Raw genomic sequence first — 18,562 nt, forward strand, 5'->3', positions numbered from 1 at the left:
GATAAACAAAATTGACACACTGTTTGCCTAAGAAAAAAGAGAGGAGACTGAAATAAATAAAATCAGAGGTAAAAAAGGAGAAATTACAACTGTAACACAGAAATTCGAAGGATTATTAGAGGCTCCTATGAGCAACTATATGCCAATAAATTGGAAAACCTAGAAGAAATGGATAGATTCTTAAACACGTACAACCTATGAAGATTAAAACATAAATTCAAAATCCGAACAGAGCAATAACAAGTAATGAGATCGAAGGCATAATAAGAAGTCTCCTAGCAAAGATAAGCCCAGGACCTGATGGCTTCACTGTTGAATTTTACTAAACATTTAAAGAACTAATACCAATTCTACTCAAAGAATTTCAAAAAATAGAGGAGAGAATACTTCCAATCTCATTCTACAAGGCCAGTATTATCTTCCTGCCAAAAACAAAAGACACATCAGAAAAAGAAAACTACAGGCCAGTATCTCTGATGAACATTGATGCAAAAACCCACAATAAAATACTAGCAAACAGAATTCAACACCGCATCAAAAAAAGAAATCATTTGTTATGACCAAGTGGGATTAATCCAGGGATGCAAGGATGGCTCAATATATGCAATTCACCCTATCAACAGGATTTGATTCACCCTATCAACAGGATGAAGGGCAAACACCACATGATCATTTCAATCGATGCCAAAAAAGCATTTGATAAAATCCAACATCTCTTTTTGATAAGAACCCTAAAAAAACTGGGTATACGAGGAACATACCTCAGCATAATAATATCATACTGAATGGGGAAAAACTGAAAGCTTTTCATCTAAGATCTGGAACACAACAAGGATGCCCAATTTCATTATAATTATTCAGCAAAGTACTGGAAGTCCTAGCTAGGGCAATCAGATAAAGAGAAAGAAATAAAAGGCATCAAATTTGAAAATAAGAAGTTAAATAATCCTTGTTTGCAGATGATATAATCTTATATTTGGAAAAACCTAAAGACGCCACCAAAAAACTATTAGAATGGATAAATAAATCCTGTAAAGTTGCAGGATACAAAATCAACATACAAAATCAGTAGTATTTCTATATACCAACAGCAAGCAATCTGAAAAAGAAATTGAGAAAGCAATCTCATTTACAATAGCCACAAATAAAATATGTACGAATAAAACAAAAAAGTGAAAGATCTCAATAATAAAAAGTATAAAACATTGATGAAAGAAGGAGGATAACAAAAAATGGAAATATACTCCATGTTTTCATAGATTGGCAGAATCAATATTGTTAAAATGTCCACACTACCCAAAGCAATCTACAGATTAAATGCAATCTGTATCAAAATACCAATGACTTTCTTCACAGAAATAGAAAAAAAAATCCTAAAATTTATAGAGAACTACAAAAGACCCAGAATAGTCAAATATATCCTGAGAAAAAAGAACAAAACTGAAGTAATCACGTTACCTGACTTCCAGTTATCTTATGGAGCTATAGTAACAAAAGCAGCATGGTACTGACATAAAAAAAGACACATAGACCAATAGAACAGAATAGAAAACCCAGAAATAAATCCATGCTTCTTCAGTGAACTCATTTTTGACAGAGGTGCCAAGAATATACACTGGGGTGAGGACAGTCTCTTCAGTAAGTGGCGCTGTGAAAACTGGATATCCATATGCAGCAGAATGAAACTATACCCCTATCTCTTGCCATATACAAAAACCAAATAAAATGAATTAAAGACTTAAATCTAAAACCTCAAACTATGAAACTACTTAAAGAAAACATTGAGGAAACTCTCCAGGATGTTGGACTGGGCAAAGATTTCTTGAGTAATACCCCACAAGCACAGACAACCAAAGCAAAAATAGACAAATGGGATGACATCAAGTTAAAAAGCTTTTGCACAGCAAAGGAAATCATCAACAAAGTGAAGAGGCAACCCACAGAATGGAAGAAAATATTTGCAAACTACCCATCTGACAAGGGATTAATAACCAGAATACATAAATAGCTCAAACAACTCTGTTGGAAAAAATCCAACAACCTGTTTTAAAAATGAGTAAAAAGTCTGAATAGAGATTTCTCAAAAGAAGTCATACAAATGATAAACAGGTATATGAAAAGGTGCTCAATATCCTTGATCATCAGAGAAATGAAAATTAAAATGACAATGAGATATCATCTCACCCCAGTAAAAATGGCTTTTATCCAAAAGACAGGCAATAACAAATGCTGGCAGGGATGTAGAGGAGAGGGAACCCTCACACACAGTTGGTGGGAATGTAAATTAGTACAACCACTATGGAGAACAGTATGGAGGTTCCTCAAAAAACTAAAAATAGAACTACCGTATGATTCTGCAATTCCACTGCTGGGTATATACCCAAAAGAAAAGAAATCAGTATATTGAAGAGATACATATCTGCACTCTCATGTTTATTGCAACACTATTCACAATAGCTAAGCTTTGGAAGCAACCCAGTGTCCATCAGCAGATGAATGGATAAAGAAAATGTGGTACATGTACACAATGGAATACTATTCATCCATAAAAAAGAATGAAATCCTGTCAATTGCAACAACATAGATGGAACTGGAGGTCATTATGTGAAGTGAAATAAGCCAGGCATAGAAAGACAGACTTAGCATGTTTTCACTTATTTGTGGGAGATAAAAAAGTTCAAAGAATTGAACTAATGAGATAGAGAATAGAATAATGGTTACCACAGACTGGGAAGGGTGGGAGGTAGGGGAAGTGCGGTAGTTAATGAGTAAAAAAATATAGTTAGTTAGAATGAGTAAAATCTAGTATTTGATAGCACAGCAGGGGGACTACAGTCAATAATAATTTATTGTACACTTAAAAATAACTAAAAGACTGTAGTGGGATTATTTGTAACATACAGAAACAATAAATGCTTGAGGTGATGAATACCCCATTTACCCTGATGTGATTATCATGCATTCTATGCCTGTATCAAAATATCTCATGCACTCCATAAGTACGTACACCTACTATGTACCCACAAAAGTTAAAAATTAAAAAAAAAAAGAGAATGCAACTCAGGAGTCAAGTGGCCTGTGTTTTAGTTCTAGCTCTTTAATTATTATATATGTGATCACTGAAAACATTTACTCTCTCTGAGCTTTCATGTTCTTATCCATAAAATGGGAACAGTAGGAGCTGCTATCTGCAGGCAGGTAGTCGCCTTGCCCATATCTCTGTGGCTCACCTTGGAAGTGCCTGCTGATCAGAGGACAGTCCCTACACCTACTAATAGCTTCTTACTTCAAGCACCAATGTCTCCCTCCTTGAAGGCTTTCTCTGACTGTAAGAGGCAGCTTAACCTGCACGTGGGCAAGTTGGCAGTGCTGGGGGTGATACCCTCAGGAGTGACCTGCAAATGATAAGAAAAGGAGCTGGTAGATAAACATCCCAGCCTCCTCACCACCCCCACACCCCCAGGGAACGATTCTGTGTTCCACTCAGTCTCCCAGAAGGTCTTCAGTTGAAGTGAGTTCTAGACATCCCCAGGGGTAACTAGCTTGTTACAGCACCCTCTATTGGCTTTCCTCCCATCCTGAGTCAGTTTCCCAATCCTTTACTATGTTCCTGCCCTACATTCCCAAATAAATAGCTTCTTTTTAAATCCTTCAAGTTTCTCCTTTGGGGAGAACCCAAACAAAGTTACTCAGGATTGTGGTGAGAATTCAATGAAATGATGCATGTAAATAGTTGGTGCCATATCTGGTTATGTAGCAGATACCCTAATAACCGTAAGTTTTATTACCTACGGTGATTATTATATCAATATATGAATTTTGACTGTAATGGGGAAGCTGTAATAAAGAGTCTGACTCTAGAAGTGAGACAGGGACACGTGGGTAAGGAAGGTCAGGTCTAGATAAATTGGAAAGATTCTGTAGGAAAGCATATGAGGGTCCCCAAAAATCCTAAGGATACTGCTCAAGACATGCCTCCACTTCCTGGAATGAACACAAATGCCCATCAATCAATGAGTGGATAAAGAAACTGTGATTATATATACATAAAAAATATAAAATATATATATAAAAAATATATATAAAATAAATATATATAAAAATATATAAATATATATAATATATATAAATATATACATAAATATATATAAAATATATATATGATGCAATACTACTGAGCCATAAAAAGGAATGAATTAATGGCATTCACAGCAACCTGGGTGGAATTGGAGACTATTATTCTAAGTGAAGTAACTCAGGAATGGAAAACCAGACATCTTATCTTCTCACTCATAAGTGGGAGCTAAGCTATGATGATGCAAAGACATAAGAATGACACAATGGACTTTGGGGACTCAAGTGGAAAGGATGGGAAGGGGGTGAGGGATAAAAGAATACAAATTGAGTTCAGTGTATACTGTTCAGGAGATGGGTGCACCAAAATCTCACAAATCACCACTCAAGAACTTACTCATGTAACCAGATATCACCTGTTCCTCCAAAACCTAAGGAAATAAAACATTTAAAAACAAAGATAAAAGAAGACATTTCTCCATTTCCAGAATATTCCTTGCACATGACTTGGTTGAGGGGACAGCTGTCTGGTGAAGTTGCCAGGCCTATTGATTCCAAATCCATGAAACTGGTGATTATTTAGTGAACAGCCTTTGGCCAAAAGGAAGGAGACATGTGACTGGCATCCAAATCACAGCACTTAATTTCGTGCTCCTGGGGATGTCCTTTTTTCTTGGCTTCTACAGAGATGAGCATTAGGATTTTAAGGATGAGTAAAGGTGTCTAAAGAAGCGTCATGGAAAGGGGAAACCAAGGAAAGGAGAAGGGAAGAAAAACAGCAAAAAAGATCTGAATAGAGATTTCTCAAAGGAACTCCCACAAGTGACAAGGTAAGTAGTTGCTGCCTTGCCTATATCTCCATGGCTCACCTCAGAAGTGCCTTGCTGTTCAGAGGACCTTCCCTATGCCTGCTAATACTTTAGGCTCATTAAGGGAGAAAATGTTGGCTGGAGGAGTGGCTCATGCCTGGAATCCCAGCACTTTGGGAGGCCAAGGTGGAAGGATTGCTTGAGTCCAGTACTTCCAGACTAGTCAGGGCAGCATGGCAAGACCTGTTTCCATGAAAATTAAAAATAGTTGGCATGGTGGTATTCACCTGTAGTCCAAGCTACTTGGGAGGCTGAGGTAGGAGGATCACTTGAGCCCAGGAAGTTGAGGCTGCAGTAAGCCATGATGGAGCCACTGCAGTCCAGCCTGGGTGATAGAGCAAGACTCTGTCTCTAAATAAATAAATAAATGAACACAAGGAAAAAAATGCATTCCTCAGTGACTGAGAGAAGAAAGAGTATTTATTGCCTTTCCACATATTGGAGGAATGTGATCTTCCTAACTGAAGGTTATTTGAAGGAACAAAATCATCTCCGTGTTGAAGCCTGATCTAGTTAAATTGTGACTGGATTCTTGAATATATTTTAATTCTGCACAATTATTTTGGCCTTGGTTTTGAAGGCCAAATCTGAAGTTAACCTAATTATCTAATAAAATGCATACATTAAAAAAAGAGTCAGACTCCGTTGTTTGATGTTTATGGACAGGTTTTAGGCCTCATTCATCCTTCCTCCCTGTCTGTTCCACATCTGGGGAAACTGTTAAGAAATCCTGGACAATCCTTTCTCTGGTGCCAGTGGGAAGTTTAAACCAGGCATCACGGGAACCCTAATGTGGGCCCATCTCTTAACCACCATCAAAGCCCCGAGTCAGTGTCCTCTCCCTGCTCTGTCAAGAAATTTTGGATCTGCTTGAAAGTCTGCTCTGCTCTCTCCAGAAAGCCTCATTATGTGAGTCACAAAGCTTGTACGCACCCGCTTTGTCTCTGTGTGGTGTCATGAGTCTTGACATCTGAACCACATTTTGGATCAAGTCTATCCTGTTTCTGTAGAGTGGTCACAATAGAGGCAATTCTACGCTTTACCATGAAAAGCACCATAAGATTCCTTACAATAATAAAAGCTTCTGGGATTTAAAAAAAATGGGTATTATTTATTTGAGGAGGGGTCCACATGGCGGTGGTGAGAGTTCAGGGCAGGGGTCTGAAGCTCAAGGGCAGAGAATGAAGGAATGAGTCACAGAGGGCCGCCGAAGGTCGGGACATAGATCAGAGACAGTGAGCTCACCATTCCCTTCCCAGCAGCCGAATAAAGAGATCTGGGATTTACGCACAGCCTTTGCTTAAAGGAAAGTGTACCTTTTTGAACCTTGCGACACATTGGAACCTCATCAACTCAGATTTTAATGAGAGGAATTAGTATTCCAATGAACAATCTACAGAATATCTTGTAGGTAAAATATTTATTTGGGGCTTAGGACAATGAACAGGCTAGAAATACTCATGGGCAAAAATGTAACATAGTCATAAATGTCTACATTCATTTTCCATTGGTTGTAGAAAAAGAATCTCCGTTTTGGTTTTTACAATTTCAGAATAGGCTGCCCAAATCCGGGGCATTGAATCAGAGTTATATAACTTATCTGCTAGCTTCTCTATTTATAACAGTGAAGTGTTGGCATGTATGTGAAAATTTAAAGTAAAGGCTGCTTCTTCATGATCTTGCGATCTTTAATTTTTACCTTTAGTTTAACAAATATTTCATCATTATAACTTTTTAGTGAATAGTGAGGGAGCATTCTTTTCCAGACTGCAAAATTTTAATTTGCTTTAACAAAAAATTCTGGTTAGTATAAACATTTAACTGTAAATATGATGCTAAAAGTCAACAATACTGTGCAACTAGTTGCTGGAAATATGTAAAACATTATATAGACATTCATATATTAAGCATTATATAGGTTTTTTCATTTAGTATGTATATTTATGTATCTAAAATATGGGTGAAATTAGTATGTTACAAATAGATTTTTTAAATTTCAAAAATGGCTTTAAAACCAAAAATTACAAGAGGTGGCTCATGAAGAAGACGTAGGTGACAGTTTATGCTTACTGTTAAATGTAATCATTAAAAAAAATTATTTTACAAAGAAAACAATCAGAATCCCAATATGTTCAGATTCTCTATCCTTCCTTCTGTGGCAATGGATGTCTGTGTTCTACCCACATTCCCCCAATCTCACACTTCTGATAGCGTGCCTATGGCTTCTTACTGTAAAGCTGTGACTCTCAGCAGCAGGGCTTTCTCTTGCCATAAGAATGTTGGCCTTTGCGTGTGAGTGGGGTTGGTGGATAAATATTTCAACTTACTTTCCCGTATATAGGAGGCTTTGGAATTGTGTTCTGTACTGCCCCCAGAGTCCTCTGTAGGATTCAATCCTAGCTGCCAACAGCAGTCACTTGCTCCTATCTATGTGCCCTGTAGAGAAGTGTTCCATCCTTTGTCCCCTGTCTGCCTTCCTTACTCCTTTCAATATGATTTCTGGGATCACCTTTCATTCAAATCCTTGTCTTGGGGTCTGCTCCTGAGGAAATTCAGCCCAAGACACTTTCCAGGAATGAATTTGTTTGGTGTCCATTTTTTTTGCTTCTATTCCTCTTTCCCTCTCTTTCTCCCTCACTTCTTCACTCATATATATATATATATATACACACACACATATATATACACACACATATATACATATACGTGTGTGTGTGTGTGTATGTGTGTATATATATATATATATATTTTTTTTTTTTTTTTTGAGACAGTCTCGCTTGTCATCCAGGCTTAAGTGCTGTGGCACAATCTTGACTCACTGCAACCCCCGCCTCCCATGTTCAAGTGATTCTCCTGCCTCAGCCTCCTGAGTAGCTGGGATTACAGTTGTGTGCCACCATGTTCAGCCAATTTTTGTATTTTTAGCAGAGACGGGGTTTCACCATGTTGGCCAGGCTGGTCTCAAACTTCTGGCCTCAAGTGATCGGCCCACCTTGGCCTCCCAAAGTGCTGGGATTACAGGCATGAGCCACTGTGCCCAGCCTTCACTCATGTTTTTAATACTAGCTGTGTACAGACACTGTGAAGTGTTAGAAGCTTTCAGTCAAGTAGACTCTACTGAAGGAGACAGAAGTTACAGTAAATACTGAGTTTAACTTCTGAGAATTTAACTATATGCAAGGTTTTAAAAAGTGAGAGAAAGAGTTATTTAAGTGGCCAACACTGCCATTCTGTTCAATAAATGCAGACCCCAGCTGGAGTGTGAGAGGGGAAAGGAAGCTAGAATTTTCTCAGTGAACCTCAGGTTGCCTGTGCCTCTTATAGAACATCTTCTCGTGTTGAGTGGTTGAGTGTCATCCTCGCATTTGAACATCCAACGTCGTCGTATTTTTCATGCAATGTGGTCCTGAAATACAAACCAACTACTTTATAATGTGTTTAACTAATGGCATAGTGATTTTTCCAACACAAGAAGAAAAACTAGTTGTGATGGACTCATTGAGAAACAGTCTGTCCATCTGCACCATGGGACTTTCTAAAGAGATTTTAAAATATATTTTTCCCCTACATAATGTTTGCTCCAGGCTCTGACTTTTCAACCTGGTCTCATAAGATATGACCCTACTCTCATTATGATGCAATGTGGTAAGTGCTTTCTGGAAGGCTAATGGGATATTGTGGGGACACAGAGACAGGACCAATGCTGGCTGATCAGATCAGGGAAGAGTTCTCAGAGCAGGTAATGCTTGAGTTGGGGTTTTAAAGATAAGTAGATATCTACCTAATATTTGGGGGAAGGAAATAAATGCAGCTCTTAAAATTCAACCACAAAACGTCAGCTTTGCCATTCTTAATCCTAGTACACAGATCCTGTGGCTTTTATTTTAATCAACAATACAGACTATCTGCACTATGTAAGCTTTGGGGAAGATTAGACTGAGATTTACTCTATCTAATGCTTACTTGAGACATCTGATATTTGGACAAAAAATTTAGTGGGACTTCTTCCTGCCTGTTCATTTGGTCTCCACAAGATGCATTAGGTAATGTCAGTGTGTGAGTCTGGGTTCTCTGAGGGGCAGATGCGAAAGCAGGGCTAGGCACACACAAAGCGGATTGGGGGAAATGCTTACAAAGGAAAATGGAGAGGAATCTGAGAGAGAAGCTGGGTGAGCCATCAGACTGTGGAGTAATTTTGATCCTTGTAAAGCAGGGAAGGAAGGAAGAGAGAAAGGAGGGAAGGGAGGAAAGAAGGAAGGAAGGAAAAGGAAAGGGAAGGGAAGGGAATGAGGGAGGGATGCAGGGAGGGAGGGAAGGAGGGAGGAAGGAAGGAAGGGAAGGAGGGAGGGAGGGAAGGAGAGAGGGAGGGAGGAAGGAAGGAAGAAAGGAAGGAAAGGGAAGGGAGGGAGGGAGGGAAGGAGGGAGGAAGGAAGGAAGGGAAGGAGGGAGGGAGGGAAGGAGAGAGGGAGGGAAGAAGGAAGGAAGAAAGGAAGGAAGGAAAGGGAAGGGAAGGAGGGAGGGAAGGAGGGAGGAAGGAAGGAAGGGAAGGAGGGAGGGAGAGAAGGAGAGAGGGAGGGAGGAAGGAAGGAAGAAAGGAAGGAAGGAAAGGGAAGGGAAGGAGGGAGGGAAGGAGGGATCAAGGGAGGAAGAAAGGAAGGAAGGAAAGAGAAGGGAAGGGAAGGAGGGAGGCAGGGAGGGAGGGAAGGAGAGAGGGTGGAAGGAAGGACGGAAAGGGAAGGGAAGGAGGGAGGGTGGAAGGAAGGGAAGGGAAGGAGGGAGGGAGGGATGGAGGAAGGGAGGGAGAAGGAAGGAAAGAAGGAAGGAAGAAAGGAAAGACGGAAGGAAGGTCAAGTGGAAGCCTCTTAGACTGCACTGCTGCTCTGAGAAGGTTTGTCAAAGTTGATGAACCACAGTTGCCAGGAAGGGAAGCCCCATGCCTTTGAGGAATGGGCCTGCTTTCATGTCCTTTTGCCCTCGGCACTGGTGGGAGCAGCTTGCCTGTGGGCAGTGTGGCCTCTTTGAGAACACTATGATGGATTTCAGAGTGCAGCCTTTGGGTTTGTTGGTCCATCATTCTCCCCATTGTCAGTGACCTGAGAGATGAATTTACATCCATGCCCACTCCAATCCTTATTCCCCAAATGTAGGACACGTACCACAGAGAGCGCTTGAGATGATTTGAGTAGTAGCACATTGAATTGTTTAGTATGAAAATTACTTTATCATTCTCTTTCACCTGTTAGTGAAGGAGAATTACTCCGGTTGGTGCTATCATTTTGTAATCCTCCTTTGAACAACAGGCACACCTCAGGCATATAAACTTTGGCAGGCTACAATATCCAGATAAAATGGAATAACCTTGTCTTATTTTCATGTGTAATTATGATGATAGGTATTTTACATTTATATCTATTATGGTGGATGACACTGTTTTTCAATTCATACTACTCAAATCATTTTTTTGTTTTAAAATAAATTGAATGATGTCCGTACATGGCAATCAATTTAACAAAAATAGTGAGTAACTAACAAACAGAGAGCAAGTGGTCATGGGAAAATGTGAAAATGTTTTACAAATGAGTGGCTGGGAACTCTGACCTAGGTCATCTGAAAGTAGCATGGTAGGTCCATGTTGTCTCAAGTTTTCACAGAAAAATGCCTTCACTGCTGCCGTATTTTAAGTTATGCCTTTTCCTTCTGGACGGGGTCACTGAAAGGACTGTCCAGTTTTATAGTGTGTCTGTGATTTTGTGGCGAAGATGTTGTTCACTCTGTTCCTCAGCCTTTAAACAAATCCCCAGAGGACAAATCCAGCTTGAATTTAGTTCTAGGGGGATAAAAAGTATTGTCTCTGCACAAAGGTGTATACTTCTTCCTGTCAGAAAAAGACAAGTAGACCTGTCATGATGCTTGCCTTACCTTCCAGAATCCTTAGGGCTGAATTTACTGCTTTTATCTTCCCATCTATTCCAATCTGGCACCTGAAAGCACATTGTCTTCCTGATTCCTTCAGAGTACTCTGTTATTTAAAAAGCTCTTTAAAAATGTCAGATATCCCTGGGTCCTTCAGCTTTCCTACAATATCCACAGAGACTAGCTGAATCTATCTGTATCAGCTGGGATAAGCTAGCTTGTGCTGTGGTACCAAATGACCGCCATGTTGTCCTGACTTATAAAGAGCAAAGGTTGATTTCTTGCTCATGCTCTGTGTCTATTTCAAGTTAGCTGGTGGGCTCTTTAAATATCCTCATTGAGGCAAGCTGGTGAACAGAGTCTTTATTCCCTGGATGGCGGTTTGTTGCTATGGCAAGGCAACAAAAGAACATGGCGGTTTATTCATTTTCTTCTATAGTTTTCACCATGGAAGTAACATATCTTACTTTTGCTCACATTACATTGGCTGAAGCACATCTTCTGACCATGCTGAACTTGGAGGAGGTGGGAATGCACGATTTCACCACTTTCCTGAAAGGAGGGGAACTGCACCATTGGTGTATAGCCCCAAATGTCACCACATTGCCATACCTCATATTGTGGGAGGTCAACGAAGATCTCCTTGATATCTGTGAGGCTTTCTGAATTAGCCTTTGCCACAGTTTGCTTGTCTGAGATCATCTGTTTTAAGCCATTACTCTTCCTTCCTGTGACCGTCATCCAATGTTGCTGGTCTTGTTTTAACTCATATTGGACAACATCTATTGTCCTTTATTTCCCGAATGAACTATTAAAATAATGCTGCTGTTTGTAGTAGAATTTTGTTGCCTGTTTGGGATGGAGTGAAGAGCAATGATAGCAATGATAACTCAGGGCAGAAAATAACCTTACGTTGTTGAGAGTATCCTTGGGGTAATTTGATGTTTTATTAACCGGCTATTCTATCCTTGGTGCCTAGAATAGAACGTGACACATAGTAGGAGCTCAATTAATACTTAGTGAATGAAAGCACTTCAATATATCATCACTGATCCTACACACCTTTTTAGAATTTCAGTTTTCGTTTTAGATTCAGAGAGTACATGTACAGGTTTGTTACATGGCTACATTACATGATGGTGAGGTTTGGAGTACCATTGATTCCAATACCCAGTTGGTGAGCATAGTTTTTCAACAGTTAGTTTTTCAACCCATTATCCCTCTGCCCTCTAGTAATTCCCAGTGTCTATTGTTACCATCTTTATATCCATGAGTACCCTAGTTTAGCTCCCACTTATAAGTGAGAACATGTGGTGTTTAGTTTTCTATTCCCAAGTTAATTTGCTTAATAATGACATCCAGCTGCATCCATGTTGCTGCAAAGGACATGATTTGTTTCTTTTTAATGGCTGCATAGTATTCCATGGTGTATATGTACCACATTTGCTTTAGCCAGTCTACTATTGATGAATATTTAGGTTGAGTTCATGTCTTTGCTATTGTTAATAGTGCTGCAATGAACATACGAATGCATGTGTCTTTATGGTGGAACAATTTATAGTCCTTTGGGTATATACCCAGTAATGGGTTGAATGGCAGTACTGTTTTCAGTTCTTTCAAAAATCTCCAAAGTACTTTCCACAGTGGCTGAACTAATTTACATTCCCATCAGCACTGTACAAGTATTTCCTTTTCTGCGCCGCCTCACCAGCATCTGTTGTTTGTGGACTTTTTAACAATAGCCATTTAGACTGGTCTGAGATGGTATCTCATTGTGGCTTTAATTTGCATTTCTCAGATGAGTAGTGATGTTGAGACTTTTTTTGTATGTTTGCTGGTTATTGTGTGTTTTCTAAAAATCCTTTCCTACCACATAGAATTTCCTACTGTCTGTACTGTCTCTGAACTCCTACTCTGTAAACTCCTAGCATGTTCCTGTGCTTCCTTTTCCATTTCCCTTCCCTTTAAATCATATTGTTTCTTTTCTTCTTCAGACTCTTCATCTCATAGCCTCTAGAGTTGCCATCAAAGAGCCATCAAATTCCTCTTTTCCCTTTATGTAAAAGTATTTAGCCCTTCCGGTGTTTCACTCTTGACTTCCCTACTGTGACCTAAAGACCTCAGTTTTCACATTCAAAGAACTCTATCAGGTGGTTTCCAAGGTTAAAAAAAGAGGACTTGAACATTTCTTAGGATGAATTGTGTTACAGCTCTTGAAAGCAAAAGTGGCTGCAGTAAGTGCTTATTTTCAATAATATTTCTTATCTTTCTGTCAACATTTATTTTAATTTGAATTCTCTGAGCCAAGGTATTTTTTCCAAAAAGGGTGCATAAATCAATGAATAGTTCATTCCTTTTTATTACTGAGTGATATTACATTTGATAGAGACTACCATCTTTTTAAAATCTATTCACCAGTTGATGTGTATTTGAGTGTTTTAATTTTTTGGCTGTAATAAATAATATAGCCATATATTTTCATTTCCCCTTAGAATGGAATTACTTGATCATAAGTGTATATATTTTTAACTTTTTAAGAAACTGCCAATATGTTTCCCAAAGTGACTGTATTATTTTAAATTTATGCCAGCTGTGTATGAGGTCTCCAGGTGCTCTCCGTCCTCACCAACACTTGCTATTTTTGGCTATTTTAAAATTTTACCTATTTGCTGGCTTTATAGGAGTATCTCTTGTTTTTTTAAATTTACATTTTGCTTATCTCCAATTATATTAAAATTGTTAATGTGTTTGTTGGCCATTTGTACACAGGCATACTTTGGAGATATTGTTAGTTTAATTCCAGACCACTTCAATAAAGTGAATATTGCAATAAAGCAAGTCACACAAATTTTTTGGTTTCTTAGTGCATATAAAGGTTATGTTTACACCATACTATAGTCAAGTAAGTGTGCATTATGTCTAAAAAAGGAATGTACACAACTTAATTAAAATACTTTATTGCTAAAAGTGCTAGTGATCATATGAGCCTTCAGTGAGTAGTAATCTTTTTGCCAATGAAGGGTCTTGCCTTGATGTTGATGACTGTTGACTGATTGGACAACAGTGAATTTTGCTGCATCAATTGAGTCTTCCTTTCATGACAGGATTCTCTGTAGCATGCAATGCTGTTTGATAGCATTTTACCCACAGTAGAACTTCTTTCAAAATTGGACTTGATCCTCTCAGGCTATGCTGCTGCTTTATAAACTAAGTTTATGTAATATTCTAAATTCTTTTTTTGCCATTTCAACAATTCACAGCAGCATTTTCACCAGGAGCAGATTCAATCTCAAGAAACCACTTTTTTGTTCAGCCATAAGGAGCAACTCTTCATCCATTCAAGTTTGACCATGGGATTGCAGCAATTCAGTCCCATCTTCAGGCTCCAGTTCTAATCTAATTCTCTTGCTCTTGCTACCACATCTGCAATTATTTCCCCCACTGAGGTCTTGAACCCCTAAAAGTCATCCATGAAGGTTGAAATAAACTTTTCTAATTTTCAACTTTTCAATTTACTTTGTCCAGGTTCTTCAGAGAAATCACTATAGCAACCATAGCCTTCCAAAATGTATTTCTTAAATAATAAGACTTGAAAGTCAAAATTAATCCATGGGCTACAGAGTGGATGTTGTGTTAGCAGCCATGAAAACAACATTAAGTAATGTTTTTGTACATCTTCATTAGGGCTCTTGGGTGATCAGGTGCATTGTCAATGAGCAGTAATATTTTGAAAAGAATATTTTTTTCCTTAGCAGTGGGTCTCAATAGTGGGCTTAAAATATTCAGTAAACCATGTTGTAAGCAGATGGGCTTGTCATTCGAGCTTTGTCCACTTATAGATCATAGACAGTAGATTTAGCATAATTCTTAAGGACTCCATGATTTTCACAATGGTAAATGAGCATTGGCTTTAACGTCAAGTCACCAGCTGGATTACTGCTAACAAGAGAGCCAGCCTGTGCTTTTGAAGCTTTGAAGTCAGGCATTGAGTTCTCCTCTCTAGCTATGAGAGTCCTCTATGGCATCTTCTTTCACTATGAGGCTGTTTTGTTCTCATCGAAAATCTGTTGTTTTACATATAAGTACCTTCATCAATTAACTTAGCAATATTTTCTGGATAACCAGTTGCAGTTTCTACATCAGCATTTGCTGCTTCATCTTGCACTTGTATGTTATAGAGACAATTTCTTTCTTTAAACCTCATCAACCAGCCTTTACTAGTTTTCAACTTTTCTTCTGCAGCTTCACCTCTCTAGGCCTTCCTAGAATTGAAGAGAGTTAGAGGGTCTTGATTTGGATTAGGCTGCAGCTTAAAGGAACGTGGCGGCTAATCTGATCTTCTGTTCAAAGAACTAAAACTTTCTTCATATCACATAAGGCTGTGCTGCTTTTTTATTACTTGTGGGCTCATTGGAGTAGCACTTTTAATTTCCTTCAAGAACTTTTCCTTTGGATTCACAGTTTGGCTGTTTTGCACAAGAGGTCTAGCTTTCGGCCTATCTTGGCTTTTGACTTGCCTTCCTCACTAAGCATCATCATTTCTGGCTTTTGATTTAAAGTGAGAGACGTGTAACTCTTACTTTCACTTGAACACTTAGAGACCATTGTGGGTGATTAATTGGCTTAATGTCGTGTTGTGTCTCAAGAAATAGGGAGGCCCGAAGAGAGGGAGAAAGATGGGGGAATGGCCTGTTGGTGAACTAGTTAGAACACACAACATTTATTTATTAAGTTTGCATCCTTATATGGACATGGTTTGTGGCAACCCAAAACAATTACAATAGTAACATCAAGATCACCGATTGCAGATCATCTTAATAGAAATAATAATAATAAAAAGTTTGAAATATTGCAGGCATTACCAAAATGTGACACAGAGACACAAAGTGAGCACATACTGTTGGAAAAATGGTGCTGACAGATTTGCTCCAAGGATGCAGGGTTGCCACAAACCTTCAATTTGTAAAATTGCAGTATCTGCAAAGTACAATAAAATAAAGCATGATAAAACAAGGTATGCATATGTATATATATATATTCACTTTTGCAAAGGGTCTCTTAAAATGTTTCACCTATTTTTTTGTTGGTTTGTTTGCCTTATTATCAAAGTATTGTTTATATATTCTGGATAGAAGTCCTTTGTAAGCTGTATAATTTTCAAGTAGTTTTCTTTCATACTTTGTTATTTACTTTCTTAGGGTTTGATTTCTTTCTTCTTGTTCTCACTTCTTATGATGAAATTTCAGATAATTGATCTTAGACCTTTCTTCTTTTTGAAGGTAAGCATGGATGGCTGTAAATTCCCCTCTAAGTTCCGTTTTAGCAGAATCTCACAAATTTTGACATGTTGTACTGTTATTATTAATTTGTAATTTAACTCTACTATGATCAGAGGACATATTTTGCATGATTTCAGTTCTTTTATTGAGACTTTAACAAAATAGACTCTATCTTTTAGAATGGTTTTAGATTTATAGAATTGAGATGATAATACAGAGTTCTCATATACCCTGTAGCTAGTTTCCTCTCTTTATTAACATTGTACATTAGTATGATATAATTGTTACAAGTAATAAAGGAATATTGATATATTATTATTAACTAAAGTCTGCAGTTTATTAAGAACATTAGTTTTTACCTAATGCCCTTTTTTTCTGTTCCAATATTCTATCCAGGATGGTATATTACATCATGTGCTAGCCTAGGAGTCACTAGGTCCACCAGACTCCTCTTGGCTGCACCAGTTTCTCAGACTTTCCTATTTTGATGACCTGGAAGTTTTGTGTTTTTATTTATTTATTTATTTATTTATTTATTTATTTATTAGACAGAGTCTCATTCTGTTGTCCAGGCTAGAGTGGACAACTGATGTGATCTCAGATCACTGCAACCTCCGCCTCCTGGGTTCAAGTGATTCTCGTGCCTCAGCCTCCTGAGTAGCTGGGATTATAGGCGCCTGCCACCGTGCCCAGGTAATTTTTGTATTTTTAGTAGAGACAGGGTTTCACCATGTTGGCCAGGCTGGTCTAGCACTCCTGGCCTCAAGTGATTCACCTGCCTTGGCCTCCCAAAGTGCTGGGATTACAGACGTGAGCCACCATGCCTGGCCTGATGACCTAAAAGTTTTGAGGAGTACTGGTCAGGTATTTTGTAGGATGCCCCTATGTTAGGAGTTGTCTGATGTTTTTCTCATAAGACTGGGGTTATGGTTACTGGGAAGAAGATGACAGTGATAAAGTATTATTTTTATATTATATCAAAGGTATATGATATCAACATAATTTATGACTTAAATCATGATTTAGCCACATGATGTTGACCCTGCTCACCTAGCTGAGGTAGTGTTTGTCAGATTTTTCCACTGTAAATGTCTTCTTTTGTCCCTATATCATGCTCTTTGGAAATAAGTCACTATGCAGAGCCTACATCTAAGGAGTGGGAAGCTAGTTTTTCTGGTATAAAATTCTTGGTTAACAGATTCCCCCCCGCCAATCCCCTCAACCCTTCAGTACTTTCAACATGTCATTCCAATGCCTTCTGACCTCCATTGTTTCTGATGGGAAATTAGTAGTTGACCTCATCTTTATTCCTCTATGTAATGTGTTTTTCTCTTGCTATTTTCAAAAAAATTTATTTTGTAGGTTTTGGAGAACTTTTTTGAGTAGATAAAGTGTTTTCTTGCTTCAGGAAGTAGATGTTCCTGTCCCACTGGCGGTAAAGAGTAATGATAATAACAATCGACATGATATAATCCCTCAGTCACATTTAGAAGTATCAGCCAGACAAGTGTTAAGTACTAACAGTTGCTAAGTGATGCTGTGGTTTTAATTGGATCACTCAATAATTTGGTTGAGTTCTTTAGAACAGAATAATAGAAAAAAATTCTATTAAAGAAAAGTAGGAGAAAGGTAGAAGAATGGCAGTTCTGAGTTCTCACACCTCCAGGATCCATCCCTTCTCCCTTCAGTTCCTGAGTAATTCTGTTAGCTTTTTGTAGAAGTTTGCTTGATCTTTCACTTCAGTGTCTGGTTTCTGGTCTCTTATAAGCTGTTGTAACCTTGACACTACAAAAGTCTTCACCATTGTGTAGAAAGTGTCCTATGAAGAAAAAAAAACTGTAATTTTGAGAATAATTTTGTTGCCAATTCAAACCCATTGTTGTGATTGTCTTGTTGTATAAAATGTCTCTATCTGTGTCAGATCCCCTAATCCCTAGAGACATCAGGGGCAGCATCTTGGGAACATTTTGATGGGAATAGAGTTGGATAGCAAGAGAATTATATTAGTATTCAAGCTCTGATGGTAGGTAAAGAATAAAAAAAAACTAATACTGATTGAGAACCTACCATATGTCAGGTGGCATGGTAGACACTTTGCATACTTTGCTTCTTGTGTAATCCTTACAACAATTCTTCAAGGTAGGTATTAATACACCTAACTTACCCTTGATATTATTCTTGGAGAAGTTAAAACTTTCTTTCTCTTTTTTATTCAACTGATTTTGGCTTCTTAGCTAGGTTGTGATTGGCAATGTAGAGGATTATCTCATGGTTTGAACCCTAGGTGTCTATTATTCCTCTGACCACAGTTTTGTTCAGTAATGACTCAGGACATTTGTCCCAATTTTTGAAAGACGAATTGAAAGAAGTTTATTTTCCTGCTGCATTTGAACCTGTGAGGATATTACCATGTGGCTGCTGATAGTT

The sequence above is a fragment of the Pongo abelii genome, chromosome 21 (genome assembly GCF_028885655.2).
Source record: "Pongo abelii isolate AG06213 chromosome 21, NHGRI_mPonAbe1-v2.0_pri, whole genome shotgun sequence".
Classification (NCBI taxonomy): domain Eukaryota; kingdom Metazoa; phylum Chordata; class Mammalia; order Primates; family Hominidae; genus Pongo; species Pongo abelii.